The following is a 15,964-nucleotide window of genomic DNA, read 5'->3' as shown; positions in this document are numbered from 1 at the left end:
CTTGCTGGAATCGTCCTCTAAAATCAAGGAATGAATTTAGGGACACAAAAATGGAAAAAGGAACGAGCCAATTTTTCCGGAGTGCGAGACGATGCGGCACGACATGCACGCGGGCATGCCCCTGGGATGCCCACTGCCTACCTCCTCGGGGGAAAAAACCTCATTTTCCAAAAAACCCTCATTTTTAGAAAATCACTTGAAATATGTGGGCAAGCAGCAGCCAAGGCATGCATCTAAGGCCAAGGCCAAGGTATGCAGCCAAGACCAAGGCAGCCCTCTATGGGCATGCTGCCAAGGTCGGGGCATGCAGTAGCCAAGGCCAAGGCAGCCCCTATGGGCAAGCAGCGAAGGCCAAGGCATGCTTGTGTGCATGCTGCCAAGGGCAAGGCACGCAGCCAAGGCCATGGCATGCTTGTGTGGGCACGCTGGCATGCCCCTGGATGCAGGCAGCAAGGCCCTAGCATGCACGCTGGCATGCCCCTGGGCGCAGGCAGCAAGGCCCTAGCATGCACGCTTCCTGAGGGGTAGTGGCAGCATGGCGAGGGCGTGGCATGCACCGTGGGTGGGATGCCAAGGCTGTGGCATGCCCTTGGGACCCCTACAAGGCCATGGCAGCACTTGGGGGTGCTACTACTGCCAAGCCTAGATAGCCTCTTCAGACACCTCCTACTCTTCCCCCCCTAAAGAGCGCTTAGGAAAAAATCCTCTTTGGCACGAGGAAACATTAATTTGTTGAGCAGGAATAGTGGGTCTTTTTTGGAGCAATTCTTAGAGTCTTGCCCTGATTTTTTGTACACACGCTAAGAAAAATCTGACCTTCAACCTGTCAAAATTTGGTGGCCAGATTCAACATATTTTATTTTTTATGATTTTCGGAATCCAGAAAATTGGAAAAATCATAAAAAATTCAAAAGTGCTCAGAACGCCGAACCGCTTGTTGAAAACGTCCTCTAAAATCATGGACTAAATTTAGGAACACAAAAAGGGGAAAAGGCATGAGCCAATTTTGCCGTAGTGCGGGACGATGCGGGGCAATGCGGCGTGGCGTGCATGCAGGCATGCCCTTGGGCACCCTGCCATGCCCAACGCCTGCCTCTTTGGGGCATATAACCTCCTTTTCCAAAAAACCCTCATTTTTTAGGAAATCACTCAAAATTTGTGGGCAAGGCAGCGAAGGCCAAGGCAGCAGCCCCCCATGGCACGCAGCCAAGGACAAGGCATGCTACCAAGGCCAAGGCACGCAGCCAAGGCCAAGGCATGCAGCCAAGCAAGGCCGGCTGAAGCTATAGGCGATTTAGGCAACCGCCTAAGGCACCAACTTCTAAGAGGGCCCCCAAATAGTAATATAATATATTACATAATATTAGTTTCTCATTCTTCTTTTAAATGGCCCCGTTTCTCACTCTGAACCTAACATGAGGGCAAAAAAAAAAAAAAAAAAAAGAGCCCGTGAAGATTGAAGGCTAATCCCAACTCCCATCATCAAAAAAAAAAAAAAAGAAGAGGCCTGTGAACTGACGTGAAGGCTAATCCCAATAACCGTTTCTCACACTGAACTGACATTAAAGCTAATCCCAATTCCCATCATCTGAAGAAAAAAAAAAAAGGCCGTTTCTCACACTGAAGTGACACTATTCCCATCCCCAAATCTTTTGCTTGCAGAAGAAAAGATTGCAAAAGGCAGAAATCTTTAGCTTATAGGCAAAACCGCAGAAAGAAGAAACAGATAAGAAAAGGCAGAGAAAAGAAAGAAGAAAAAAAAAACTCTCACTCTCTAACTCTCTCTCCATCTTGATTCTAAAAAAAAAAACACTGTTTTTAGTTAACTTACTCATCAATCGGTGTTAGCAATAGACTTGGTGTGTTCACAGAGCTTCATTTCAGGTTCTTTTTTGCTTTCTCTTCCTTTGCCTCTTTCGTCTTCTTCAGCTGCTGGGTGTTTGAGTTTTTTTTTTTTTGAAGAGGAGTTGCTGGGTTTTACTCTTTCTTTTTGGCTTTAGATCTTCTTTAGCTGATGGGTGTCTGAGTTTTTTTTTGGAAGAGGAGCTGCTGGGTTTTTGTTCTTTCTTTTTGGCTACAGAATTCTCTAGAAGCCTATTTTCTATAGAATGGTCCAGATGACCCCTTAAAGATGTAAAGTATTGTTTTGCTTTTGCTTGTAGCTTTACACATTTTGTTTTATTCTTCTTTTTGGCTTTACACTTTTTTTTTTTTTTTTTTTTTTAAGAAATCAGATTTAGTGGGATGGAACCATGACTCCATGAGGGATAGTGGGCTCTAGGCTGGTCTTAGTTTTAGTGTGAATCAAGTTGGGTTTTACACATTTTGTTAGTGGGTTGGTCTTAGTAGATTCAATCTTTTGTTAAAAAAAATTTTAATGCTACACAAAAAAAAAAAGAGTATTGATAAGTGATAACAAAATTATAAATTTATAATAATTTACTTTGTATTAATATTAATTTTAATTTTTTTTGTGCAGGTTTAAAGTGTAAAGTGATCATATTAAGTAGAGCTGCAATTGTGCTTTTGATAAACCAGGTTCTATTGTTTTATACATTAAATTTATATTATTCTAGTTAAATTGTTTTTTATTTTATTTTTTTTTATAGATTGTGTTTCATTTATTCATAAATATTTTTTAATTACAAATGTCCACTAGAAAATATCCATCCGGATATGAAAAACTAAAAAAAAAAAAAGACAAAGAGAGGAACTAATTGAATCTCAAAAAGGAGTTATGGACAAATTTATTACTAGTAAAAAAAAAAATTTCTAGAAAAATTGAGTGAAGGTTTCATAAATGAACAAGAAATTCATCAAAAAGAGTTGGAAGATAATGAAAATATACAACAAAATGATAATAACGAATGTAGTCATGATAATGTTCAAACATGTAATGTCACCATTCTTGATAATGAAGCTCAAAATAATTTAGAGGAGAGTGAAAATATTATTGATCAACCTAATTATATTCCTACAAATATTTTTGATCCAAGTCAATGGAAAACTATTGATATAAAATTAAGAGATTTGTTAGTAGAAAATGGTCCAATAAGAGTTGATGATCTAAACTTTCCTATAGATAAGAACTCTAGACATTTTTCTACTACGCATTATATTCGAAAATTACCAAATGGAGAGAAACATGATAGAAAATGGTTAGTGTATTCGAAAGATCTAGATAAAGTATTTCGTTTTTGTTGCAAGTTGTTTAATTCAAAATCTAATACAAATCAACTAGCTAATGGAGGAACTAAAATTCAAAATCTAATACAAATCAACTAGCTAATGGAGGAACTAAGGATTGGAAAAATATTAGTTCTATTCTTAAAAATCATGAAACAACCAATGAGCATATTACTAATATGAATACTTGGATTGATTTAGAACTAAGATTATTGAAGAATAAAACAATTGATAAAAATGTCCAAGAACAAATTAAGAAAGAGAAAGATCATTGGGAAAAAGTGTTATTAAGAATAATAGCGGTGGTAAAAAATCTTGGTAAAAATAATTTGGCATTCCGAGGAAAAAATGAAAAGATCTATCAAGAAAATAACGGAAATTTTTTAAGTATAATTGAAATGATTGCAGAATTTGATCCAATAATGCAAGAACATGTTCAATGTATTCAACACGGTGCAATCCATAATCATTATCTTGGACATAATATACAAAATGAAGTGATACAATTATTAACAAATGAAATTAAAAGTAGAATTATAAAAGAGATTAAAGAAGCAAAATACTTTTCAATTATACTTGATTGTACTCCTGATATAAGTCATCAAGAACAAATGACTCTCATACTAAGATGTGTGGATATTTCAATAAGTCCGATAAAAATAGATGAACATTTTGTGGAATTTTTAAAGGTAGATGATACTTCTGGAAAAGGTCGTTTCAATGAAATTATAAGTGCAATAGAAAATCTTGAACTTGATATTAATGATGTACGTGAACAAGGATATGATAATGGGTCTAATATGAAAGGGAAAAAACAAGGGGTACAAAAAAGAATTCTTGATATAAATCCTAAAGCATTTTACACACCATGCGGTTGTCATAATCTCAACCTTGTCTTATGTGATATGACTAATTCTTGTCCTAAAGCTATATCTTTTTTTGGAGTAGTACAACGTATATACACACTATTTTCTTCTTCCACAAAGCGATGGAAAATTTTACAAGATAATGTGACAGGTTTAACTCTTAAGCCATTGTCACAAACACGTTGGGAAAGTCGAATTGAAAGTGTGAAAGCAATAAAATTTCAAGTTCTAGAAATAAGAGATGCTTTGTTACAATTGGCAAACACAAGTGAAGATCCAAAAACAAAAAGTGAAGCTAATTGTTTAGCAACATATGAGATTGAAAGTTTTGAGTTTTTGCTAGCTATGACTATTTGGTATGATATATTATTTGTTGTTAACTCTGTTAGTAAATATTTACAATCGAAAGACATGCATATTGATGTTGCTATAGATCAATTAAAAGGTCTCATGTCTTTTCTAAAAAAATATAGAGAAGATGGATTTACATCTGCTATGAATTCATCTAAAGAAATTGCAACCAAAATGGAAATAGAGCCTATATTTCGTGAAAAACGTATAATTCGTAGGAAGAAACAGTTTGATGAGAATGTCAATGATGAGACAACACAATCCGCTGAAGAATATTTTAGAATTAATTATTTTTTATATATAGTAGATCAAGCTATTTCTTCAATTGAAAGTAGGTTTGAACAATTTCAAATATATGAAAATATTTTTGGTTTTTTATTTAATTTTGAAAAACTAAAATCACTAGATAATGATAGTTTGAAAAAAAATTGTCTTAATCTTGAATGTTTTCTTACACATGAAACTTATTCAGATATTGATGGCTTAGATTTATTTTCAGAACTAAAAGTTTTAAAAGAAGTTTTGCAAATAAATGATAACTCTCCAATTAATGTACTAAATTATATAAAGAAGCTAGAATCTTTTCTAAATGCATGTATTGCTTTTAGAATATTACTAACTATACCTATTACAGTTGCTTCCGTAGAAAGAAGTTTTTCAAAATTAAAACTAATAAAATCCTATTTAAGATCAACTATGTCACAAGAAAGATTAAGTGGATTAGCCATATTATTAATTGAAAAAGAAATGTTAGCGGAACTTGAATACAAAAATTTAATTAGTAATTTTGCCTCTCAAAAAGCAAGAAAAATAAATTTTAATTGAAAAAAATATATGAATTTATAATTAAATTAAATAAAAGACCCCATTTAAAGTATTCGCCTAGGGCCCCCAAATTCATTGAGCTGGCCCTGCAGCCAAGGCCAAGGCAGTCGCAGCCAAAGGACAAGGCATGCTGCCAAGGCCAAGGCAGCAGCCTCCCATGGCATGCAACTAAGGCCAAGGCACGCAGCCAAGGCCAAGGCACGCAGCCAAGACCAAGGCATGCAGCCAAGGCCAAGGTTGCCCCCCATGGCATATAGCCACGGAAAAGGCACGCAGCCAAGGCCAAGGCATGCAGCCAAGGACAAGGCATGTTGCCAAGCCCAAGGCACGTAGCCAAGGCCAAGGCACGCAGCCGCAGCCAAAGGACAAGGCATGTTGGCAAGGCCAAGGCAGCCCCCCATGGCATGCAGCAGCAGCCCCCCATGGGCATACTGCCAAGGCAAGGGCACGCAGCAGCCCTCCATGGGCATGCTGCCAAGGCAAGGGCACGCAGCCAAGGCCAAGGCAGCCCCCATAGGCAAGTAGTGAAGGAAGGCCAAGGCCAAGGCAGTCTGTCATGGGCAAGGGGCATGCAGCGAAGGCACTCGGGGGGCTAGCCTCTGGAGGGCACGGGGCAAAGAGTTAATTTTTTTTGAGGGGGGATTGGGAGAGGAGAGGGGGGAGGGACGAATCGAAGCGACACAGGGCTGTATCTCAGTGGATCGTGGCAGCAAGGCCACTTTGCCACTTACAATACCCCATCGCGTATTTAAGTCGTCTGCAAAGGATTCTACTCGCCGCTCGGTGGGAATTATACTTCATGGCAGCCCACGCGGCTCGTCCGCCACGGGGGCTTGGCCAAAGACACGTGCCTCTGGGGGCCCGAGGGCCCCTACTGCAGGTCGGCAATCGGGCGGCGGGCGCACGCGTCGCTTCTAGCCTGGATTCTGACTTAGAGGCGTTCAGTCATAATCCAGCACTGTATACATATTGTAACATCAGCTTTTAGAAGGTTTTGATGAAGCTACTACATTTCTGATGGACACCAGTCCACATTTCATGTTAGTTACATACCCACTAAGAAAATTAGATAAGCATTAGAGTAGTAAATATCTAGCCGAAGGTTACAAGACAAGTTTTCAAGACAAGGAAATCATGGTGAACAAGAGACTAGCCAACTGCATAAAGGTTTCCAATAAACATCATATTAAATTTCATCGTTCAACATGTTTAAATTCCCTTGAATTGTTTCAAAAAATATCTAAGCATTCAATCCACTTCAAATACACAATTATCTTCACTAATGCCTTCACTTCTGCACATTTATCCACAAGAAATTTTGTTCACTTCTGCACTTGTGCATTATTATAGAACTTTGTAATTCTTCCAGATGTCTTATTTGCAGCAGCCATATCTCAACAAGTGATATTTCATTAGAATTATTAGCTTCATATATCCTTACCTCCCCTCGTTCGTATTTTTATGGATTATTCCTAATCTTCCCCCAATAGTAAAGGGCAATTGCGAAGTCAACGTCGTCCATCCCTACAACAAGAGCAAGGAATTCACCATTAAAAATAGACATAGCAAAGGGCTGAATTATTTCTAAAAGGTTGTTCTACAATTTCAATACATATTTAAAAGTGATGGAAGTAGTATAATAAGACAATCAGTGTCTAAGTCTAAAGATTAGCGACAATGCCTTTTGATCCATGAATTTCTTATGATTTTAAGGTTCAATGAGCGGTTCGGGTCTGAAAACCTTGACTACAGGTAGATAGTGAGGAGTTTGAAACTATAGACATGGGGCACCACAAAAGATAATATTACTGCTACACTTTTACTTTTTTGCATCACTAAATAAGCCAGCTACAAGTTTTCGGGCAAAAATGACGAATTAGTATTTCGATCAAAATTCTTGGCCAGTAGAAGCCCGGGGCATTTTTGATCAAGTTTTAATTTTCTTTTTCTTTTTCTTTTTTTTTTTTTTGCAAAATATTTTTTCATTTGTTTGTGGGACCTTTAAATATAGTTTCTATAAGTTTTCGTGTACGATACTAAAATGTTAGAGACTAAATTAAAATATGGTGTATAAAATAGAGGTTAAATATATAGTTTACATTAAAAAAAAAAAAAAGTTGTGCGGTATGGTGATGACTACTTTGATAATTTGGGAATAAAGAAAAAGCATGAGGTTAATTTAGGTATCGTGAATGTCAAAAAGTCGCTTGTTGAAATCTCGACTTCATGTTATCTTATTAAAAGCGCTCTCTCGTTGAAAACGCAAACCCAATCCTCGAGTTCACAGCCACGTCGTCAAGTAAGCCAGCCAAGCCCCCTATATATAACACACAAAATGAAAATCACTCATACCCTAAAGATTCGCTCTCTAAAACCCTAGAAGAAACCCCTAACTTTTCACTTTCGAAATTGAAAGTTGGAACCAGAAAGACCAGAGCTTGATTCAAATCGCTTCTGCTTCTGGTCTGTGAAATTTTGTAGTTTATACAAACAAATACATATCTATTTTCTCAATATATATATATATATATTTTATATATATACATACACCAAGGCACTGTGATCAAAATACAATGGCCATGGACGGTAGTTTCAGTCTTCAATTTTCACTCCAAAGGTTCCTTGATCGTTGCCCAGAGCTTCGGTCTTTCCCGCAGTTTGATTCGCTTGCTAATGAGGTAACTCTCTCTGTCTTTGTTTGGTTGCTGAGAAAATTGCAAACTTTTGCTGCTTTTCTTTTTTGGGTTGGAGAAATTGTGGGGTTTAGCTAAATTGAAGTTTGGAGACATGTAAGGTTCAAAATTTTGTGTTTTTTTTTTGGTTTTGGCTGGAATAAGATGAATTTTGGACATCTATATGGGATTTTGGTTACTTAGGAATAACTCAAAGAGAGAGCTAGTTGAACTAATTGAAAATTTTAATTTGAATGATTTTTGTTTGTTTGTTTTAGTATTACATTTTTTTTCCCCATTTGGGCTTGTGCAGAGAGACATTGTGACAGAAGAGGAGGTGGTAAAGGTGCTGGGGGAGGTGTTTCTGCACCCAAATTATACCATTCCTTTGATGGGATGTTTTCGCCCGATAGCCAGAAAGATAGTTGACAAAGCTGTGGGCTTGCTTTGGCATCTGGGCAAGTCCAATGCGAATGACATGTCAGTGGAGGTCGAAGAAGAGGAAGATTTGAATGAAGTTGTTTCGGTAATTGAGCACTACAATCAAGCTGGGAGGGGTCTTGATCTTCACGAGCTTGCTTGCTTGGCCTTCTGTTGCGCCCTTGACTTGGCTCCTTTTTTATTGGGGTAAGCTGACGTGCTTTTTGTGTAATTCTTTAACCATTGCACCTAATTAAAAATTTCACACTCCTTTGTATGGCAAAGGCCAACCCTCTAGATGGATCCTAGAGTTTAGAGAAGTGAAAAAATGATATAGGTCAGGCAGTGGATATTTATATCTGGTTGCGTTATGTATGCATTTTGCTACACAATTTCTGAACTGTTTGATATTTGAATGTTTTGGGATATGCTACAAGGTTGCTCATTGGATATTTGATTTTAGTTTGAGGAATTCTATTTTTATGCTTTTACACTAAATATGTTCTGGTTACTTGGTGCAGGTCTATATTAAAATATTTCGAATTTACTCCCCCTCCTTTTGAGCGCATTTCAAAGGAAGGAAAAAAATCCTTGGCTGTGTGGTAAGGTATGTTAATTGAACTTTCTCAGAGGAATCAATGTTGGTATTGTTTTGAGCAGCACATGCCATTAATTTTTGTCTCTCTTTCTCTCTCTCTCTCAAGAAAAAAAAAATTTATTTCACGGGCAATTTTTTGTTTTTGTTTCTTTATTTGAATTATTTTTTTTTTTGTCAGTTTGGAACTCGTAGATTATGTGCTGCTCGGACATCTTACTGCCTCCTCCTCATGGATTCAGAAATCTTTTCTAAACTTAGGAACTGGAACTGGTCCTGTTTCTTGGATCTTGTAAAGCAGACCTCCAATCCTGACCTGAGCAGCAGTGCTGCAGATATTACTGTAATTGCAGACATTAAATGGTGTGGGATACAGATACTATGAGTCATTCTGAAAATAAGCCACATACCAACTCCACACTTTAGTACTGGGGCCACAGAAGCATTCTCATGTTTTTTGCGGTTGGTTATGTCTAACTCTTTGAGCAAATTGTTAATTCTCAAATTAAAATTTAAACAGCTTCTATATATATATATATATATATATATATCTATCTATTTATATTCATTTTGCTTTTACCATTTTCAGCTGGAAGGAGTTCTGTCAAGATACATCACTGGAGAAGGCTGGTTTGTATATTAATTCATCTGAACAAAATGAGTTCAGTTCTCCTAGTAGAAGCATTGATTTCAACCAAGAGAACTGTCTTTACTCTTCTGGCCTTTGTTCTCTGGCCATTTCCTCTTCACAGGTTGATGAGATTGAACCACCAACTCGGAGTAAAAGGCTTGCTACAGGGTAGGATTTAGAAATGATCTCTTATTTTTCTTGTTAAATAAAGGTTTTGGAATCTGTTTGCAACATGTGCATTAGTATTTCTAATTTTTCTTTAGTATAAATTTGGGTGTGTTTGTGTTTGCTCGCCCCAACCTAAAATATTTTTGATAGTGCGTAACCTACTTTATAGTTCTGTTGGTTTTTCATGTTCGCATTTGATCATTTATTTTATGTATTCAGGGAGGATATATCAGTTGGAAATATGTTCTTTTTGACATCTGCTGTGAAGAAAATTTTTGAGATGGTTATGTTGGCAGTAAGTCAAAAGTGGCCTGTTCTTCTATATGGTCCTGCTGGCGCTGGGAAATCTGCTCTTATTCACAAGTTGGCCCAGGATAGTAGGAACCAAGGTATGTCCTTTCTTTTCTTCCCCATTGTACTTGCAGTCGGTTCATTTGGACTTCTGTTTTACCTTTTGGATTTATTTCATTAGATATATTTATTTTTGGAAGTGAATTTTCATTTTATGCTGCTTATATCATTGTATGGAAATAGATCTAAATATTGTGAAAGAAAGTGTCTCACATTGGCTGTGTGAGCTTGGTTACAGGGGTATGTTCTAGTTCGGCTTCTTCACCTATTAGCTTGTGCTTTTGGGTTGGATGCTCTACTATGTAATTAAAGTTTGGTTTTCCTTAGACTCGTAGTTCTTGGCCCATTTGTTTATGTCTGGTTCAGTGGGTTAGTTGTGAGCATCTTTGGTACTGTTTTACCTCAGGTCTTCAGGTCTGTTCAGTTTAGTTCAGCCTGTTTAGTTTTGTTGGATTTGTTTTTCCCTATAGGAGAGGGGACAATAAAAAAAGGCTCCAAATTATTATGACCTAACTCCTCCACAACTGAAAATGATTCTATTACCATTGTTGTATGACTGGATAGCTTCATCAACTGGCCTTTTTTAATTTCCTAATATGGTGGAATTTCTTGATTGCTGTAGTTTTTACCTGGTTGTTGTTTGCTACCCAGGTATACACATTGTATGCTTGGGTACATACTTTTCATTTTCTTTAAATAAAACTCTTACTTTTATAAAAAGGGAACTGTCTATTGCACGTCACTTAATGCACACATAGTACACACTCCCCAAAAACAAGGGAAATCCTGACTTCAAGTGATGATTTCAAACTTAGAAATCGTGACTTGAAGTCACGATTTCCCTTGTTTTTGGGGTGTGTACTATGTATGCAAGTGTGTCTGTATAATAGACACTCCCCAAAAACTTGAAAAAAATAAAGAGAAGAGTCCCTCATTGGGTTTGATGCTCTAGCAAATATGGTTCCTAAAGCCCAGTACTTGAATTTGAAGCAATCAGAATTTAATGTGTGTGCCAGAATAATGAGGCTTAACTTCTCTAAACTTTTTTCTGTAGGAAGTCATTTAGTATGTTTATGTTGGCTATTCCTGGCTAAGTAATTTCTTATCATTTAGCATTCTTTATGTTGTTTCTTATAAATTTAGATTCTTATATAGTGGTGTATATCAACTTTTATATCCTGTAAATATGTCAACATTGTTTGTTTCAATGTTTTAGAAAAGCAGTAGGGAATACCTATCAAAAAAAAAAAAAAAAAAAAACCCCAGTAGGGAATCAATATTAACTTCTCAATAAAAACTGTTGAGGGGAGATTTCAATATTGAATTGTGAGTCACAATAACAGGTCACATGTAGTGTGGATGTTATGTGTATTTGGCAATGGCGGAACGATTGCTGACAAGAAATAGTATGCATGTGATTTTGTTTTCATATTGTATTTTTAGTTGGTAATTTTGTTTTGATATTGTATAAAACATAATTTGACAAAGAAATGATTAAAAATGCATGAAAATTATTTACCTGTTGTATGTTGATCTTATATTTTAGGCGAAATTACACTTTTCCACCCTGAACTATGCCCCATTTTACACTTTGCCCTTGAACTATAGACATGCATGATTGATCCCAGAAACTTATAACTCTTTTCAATGTCCCCATTGCCGTTTATTTTGGTATCAAGTACGGCGGAATTAAGTATCATAATACCAATTTACCTCTCTCAAAAACAGGTGGGAGAGTGATAAATTGGTATTTTAATGCTAAATTCCTTTAGCTTAACAACAAAAGAAATGGCAGGGGTTTAAGTGTTAGAAAGTTTTTGATTTGGGGGGTTGATCATGCATTTTGATTGTTTAGGGGGCAAAGTTTAAATTTCGCCAATTTTAATGGATAATATAAGTCTTCAGGAAGATTTACATCCATAATCTTTTATGATTTTAAGAAATTTCATTCTACATTACCTAATTATTAATTAGCTTATCTATTTCAAATATTAGATACAAAAACAAGTGCTTGCACACACAAACAAGTATAATTCTTCCTTCTTTACTTTTGAAATTTGTTGGCTGTTTGCCTTTGTGTACTTCTTTGTACTTAGTTATGGCTTTCTTGTGGCCTTTTCAATATATATTTTATTACTTATTCAAAAAAGGAAAAACCTCTAAAACCTCTCTGTTGCTCTCTGTTCCACAGTTCTGTCTATCCACATGGATGATCAAATTGATGGTAAAACCTTAATGGGAAGTTATGTTTGTACAGAGCAACCCGGTGAATTTAGATGGCAGCCCGGGTGACTTACCCAGGTTTGTTTTCTTTACAAAGAATTCATTTAAACATACATAACTATATAGAGTTACCTATTTGTGTAATACCTTAAAATTGGAGATTTTTATGTACGGTAACCTCAAAATTTCTTCTCTACAGTCTGTTCAGAATGGATTTTGGGTTGTATTTGAGGATTTTGACAAAGCACCATCTGATGTGCAATCCATCATACTACCTTTGCTGGAAGGTGCAAAATCATTTTCAAATGGGCATGGGGAGGTAACTGCTTGTCTTTTTATTGCTTGAAAAGGGTCCTGTAGGGGTGTCCTTAATCTGAGATGGTAACCCCCAATGCTACATAACTGTGTTTGAATCAAACTTAGTGTTGCCAAAGTAGTATGTATGCCACTCAACTCTTTTAATGGTAATTGTAATTGTTGTCTACTATGAGCTGTTTATGTGAGTATATTATATACTATAATTTTTTATTTTGCTTGTCAATTTAATCTTCATAATTGCATGATATTTTTCTCACAAGTAACCTAAGTAGTGCAAGTCACAATAAATAGGGAAATAATTAGGGTACAAAAGTCACAATTATCATGTATGCTTGGGCAAGTTACCCATGCTTCCCCCCACCCCCCCCCCCCCCCCCCCACCACCCCAAAAAAACAAAAAAAAAAAAAAAAACATAGAAGAGAAAGATAGGCTTCTGAGGCTTAGTCCAAGCTGATACTCAAGTGGGCCTTCCATTTCCAGAGCCCACCGGCCCATCTAGGAAGAAAGAGTGGGTTGGCCCATCTGTGGGTGACCCGAGACTCTTAAATCAGGTAGCCCATGCTCCAGGGAAGCCCAACGATCCTCAAGAAGCCTTGGGTGTTCAGATCGTCACCGGCGCTGATGCTTCTCTTGCTGAGGAGTCACCGGCGCCACCGGTGATGGCCGGCGCAGCGAGACAACCTGTCTCGGAGCTGGCGACGAACCTAGCGGGTCGATCTGCGGTGACCATTAATCCGGTGAAGGGAACAGAGGAGAACCGTGGTTCTTTTAGCGATGGGCTTCACGCCGGGGACCCATCGGCGACTCTAGATCGGACCGATCTAGCTTTTCTCCACACCACAAAGACAGATATGCTGTCTGCTCATCCAACTGAGCTTATGGGTAGTATTACGGAGACACCGGCGGAGGCAGAGTGTCTTTTTTCAGTTGGGTTTAGCGCTGAGGAGCCACAGATCACACCGGGGAAGGCAGAAACTGAGGTTGACAGGGCTTTAGAAGGTCTTATGTTATCTAATTTCATTTTGAATCCATTGAGAGCTGGGATAGAGGAAGTGGTTGCTCCGGATGATGTAGAAGGTGGTTGGGTGGAAGGTGACTATGATCCTCAGGGAATAGACTCACCCTATCAGTCTAACCAGCCGGTGCTAGCATTGACTGAGGTTGATGAGGGCCTGGAAGTTGTGGACTGCTCTTCACCATTGAAGACTTTTAACCCAATGGGATTGGTTGTGTCGGCTGAATTCAATAGTAACACAGAGGTGATGAGGTTGGAGAACACCTTGAATGTTTCCAATTGGGTGAAACGTAGACTCCCCGGTTTCAGTAAAATGATGGGGCTTTCTTTGGGTAGACATGAGAAGAGGTGCATCATGCTACTACAAAGACTTGAGAAGGAGACTGAGGCAGCTAATCTGGTGCACAGGAATGCTGCTCACCGTAAAGCTGTTTCCAAGGTTAAAGGGAAGAGGGAGCTGAGGAATTTGTTTTCTTCGGTTAATTATGAAAGGAGATAGTCTTCTTTTCTTTGACTGTGGTACTAAGGATGTGGTAGGGAGTAAGCAGTGTCAATGAAGTTAAAAATGGTGTCATGGAATGTTCGAGGTTTGAATGATGCGCGGAAACGTTTGGTAGTTAGAAATTTGTTACGGGAATGGAATTGTGATGTTGTTTGCCTTTAAGAAACTAAGCTTGCGGGCATGGATAGACAGCTGATTTGCAGCTTGTGGAGTTGTCCTTACATAGACTGGGTAGCTTTGGATGCGGATCAAACAGCTGGTGGGATTTTGATGATGTGGGATAGGAGGGCTTTAGAAAAATTGGAGGTTCTGGTGGGTCAATTTTCCATTTCAGTTCGTTGGCAGGGTCTGGGGGATGGTTTTATTTGGGCTTGTTCTGGGGTTTATGGTCCAAATGATAATAACTTGAGGGGGCAAATGTGGGATGAGCTAGTGGGAATTCAGCAACTTTGGGAAATTCCATGGTGTTACATAGGGGACTTCAACATTATTCGTTTCCCAAGTGAACGGTTGGGGGGATCTCGACTTACCTCAGCTATGGAGAATTTTTCTAAGTTCATTGAGGAGCTTAGCTTGTTAGATCTGCCATTGGAAGGAGGGAGTTATACTTGGTCGAGTGGGTCGGATCAGCCCTCGATGTCTAGGATTGATAGGGTTCTAGTGTCTCATGATTGGGAGGATCACTTTCCGGAAGTGATCCAACGGGTTTTACCTCGTCCTATTTCAGACCACTTCCCCATTTTGGTGGAGGCAGGAGGGATATCAAGGGGGAAAAGTCCTTTTAGATTCGAGAACATGTGGCTAAAGACGGAAGGGTTCAAAGATAGGGTTCACTCTTGGTGGAATCGATATTCCTTCTCAGGTACTCCTAGTTTTGTTCTTGCCAAGAAGCTGAAGGCATTGAAGGCAGATATTATTCAGTGGAATCGGAGTGAGTTTGGAAATGTAGAGCGCCAGAAAAAAGAATTGTTGGAGGCTTTGAATTTATTGGATGTTAAGGAAGGGGACCATGGCCTTTCTGAAGTGGAGTTAGATGAGAGGGTTGTGTTGAGATCTCAAATTCAGAACCTTCTCTCATTGGAAGAAGTCTCATGGAGACAGAAATCGAGGATGCTTTGCATTAAGGAAGGAGATAACAATACCAAATTCTTCCACAAGGTGGCCAATTCTCGGAGAAGGTATAATCATATTAGCATGTTGGAGGTGAATGAGGTTATCTATGAGGAAGAATCTGAGATGGCAGACCAAGCAGTACAGTTTTACAAAAACTTATACAAGGAATCAGAGGAGTGGAGGCCTTTTGTGGAAGGTTTGGAGTTTGATCAGATAGAGGGGTTGGAAAGGGGCTGGTTTGAACGGAGATTTGAACAGGAGGAGGTTTTTCGAGCTGTCAAGGAGTTGGAAGGAGATAAAGCTCCAGGTCCTGATGGTTTCTCTTTGGCTTTCTTTCACCATTGTTGGGGAGTGGTGGAAAGAGATGTCTTAGCTATGTTTGAAGAGTTTTATTTACACAGTAAGTTTGAAAAATCTCTTAATGCTACTTTCTTAGCCTTAGTCCCTAAGAAGAATGATGCATCCAATATTCGAGATTTTAGACCTATAAGTTTAGTGGGGAGTGTTTATAAGATTTTGGCCAAGGTGTTGGCAAACCGCCTGAAAGAAGTTTTGGATCAACTGATATCTGAATCTCAGAACAGTTTTGTAGGCGGTAGACAAATTCTTGACTCAGTCCTCATTGCTAACGAGTGTGTTGATAGTAGGATGAAGAGTAAAATTCCGGGGGTTATTTGTAAATTAGATATTGAGAAGGCCTATGACCATGTGAACTGGGAGGCTTTAC

General features: G+C 38.2%; 1 long non-coding RNA gene across 1 annotated transcript; it reads left to right on the top strand.

Moving 5' to 3' along the window:
* The first annotated feature begins 7,588 nt into the window (after positions 1-7,588).
* On the top strand, positions 7,589-12,618 carry LOC115992422. The gene is made up of 8 exons (XR_004092508.1): positions 7,589-7,906; positions 8,214-8,527; positions 8,842-8,927; positions 9,097-9,377; positions 9,505-9,714; positions 9,934-10,103; positions 12,257-12,366; positions 12,488-12,618. It is a non-coding gene; the product is annotated as an uncharacterized LOC115992422 (long non-coding RNA).
* Positions 12,619-15,964: the final 3,346 nt, after the last annotated feature.

Source organism: Quercus lobata, chromosome 1 (assembly GCF_001633185.2).
Source record: "Quercus lobata isolate SW786 chromosome 1, ValleyOak3.0 Primary Assembly, whole genome shotgun sequence".
NCBI classification, from domain to species: domain Eukaryota; kingdom Viridiplantae; phylum Streptophyta; class Magnoliopsida; order Fagales; family Fagaceae; genus Quercus; species Quercus lobata.
Note: the sequence above shows the minus strand (reverse complement) of the source record. Positions and strands in the feature narration are given on the sequence as shown.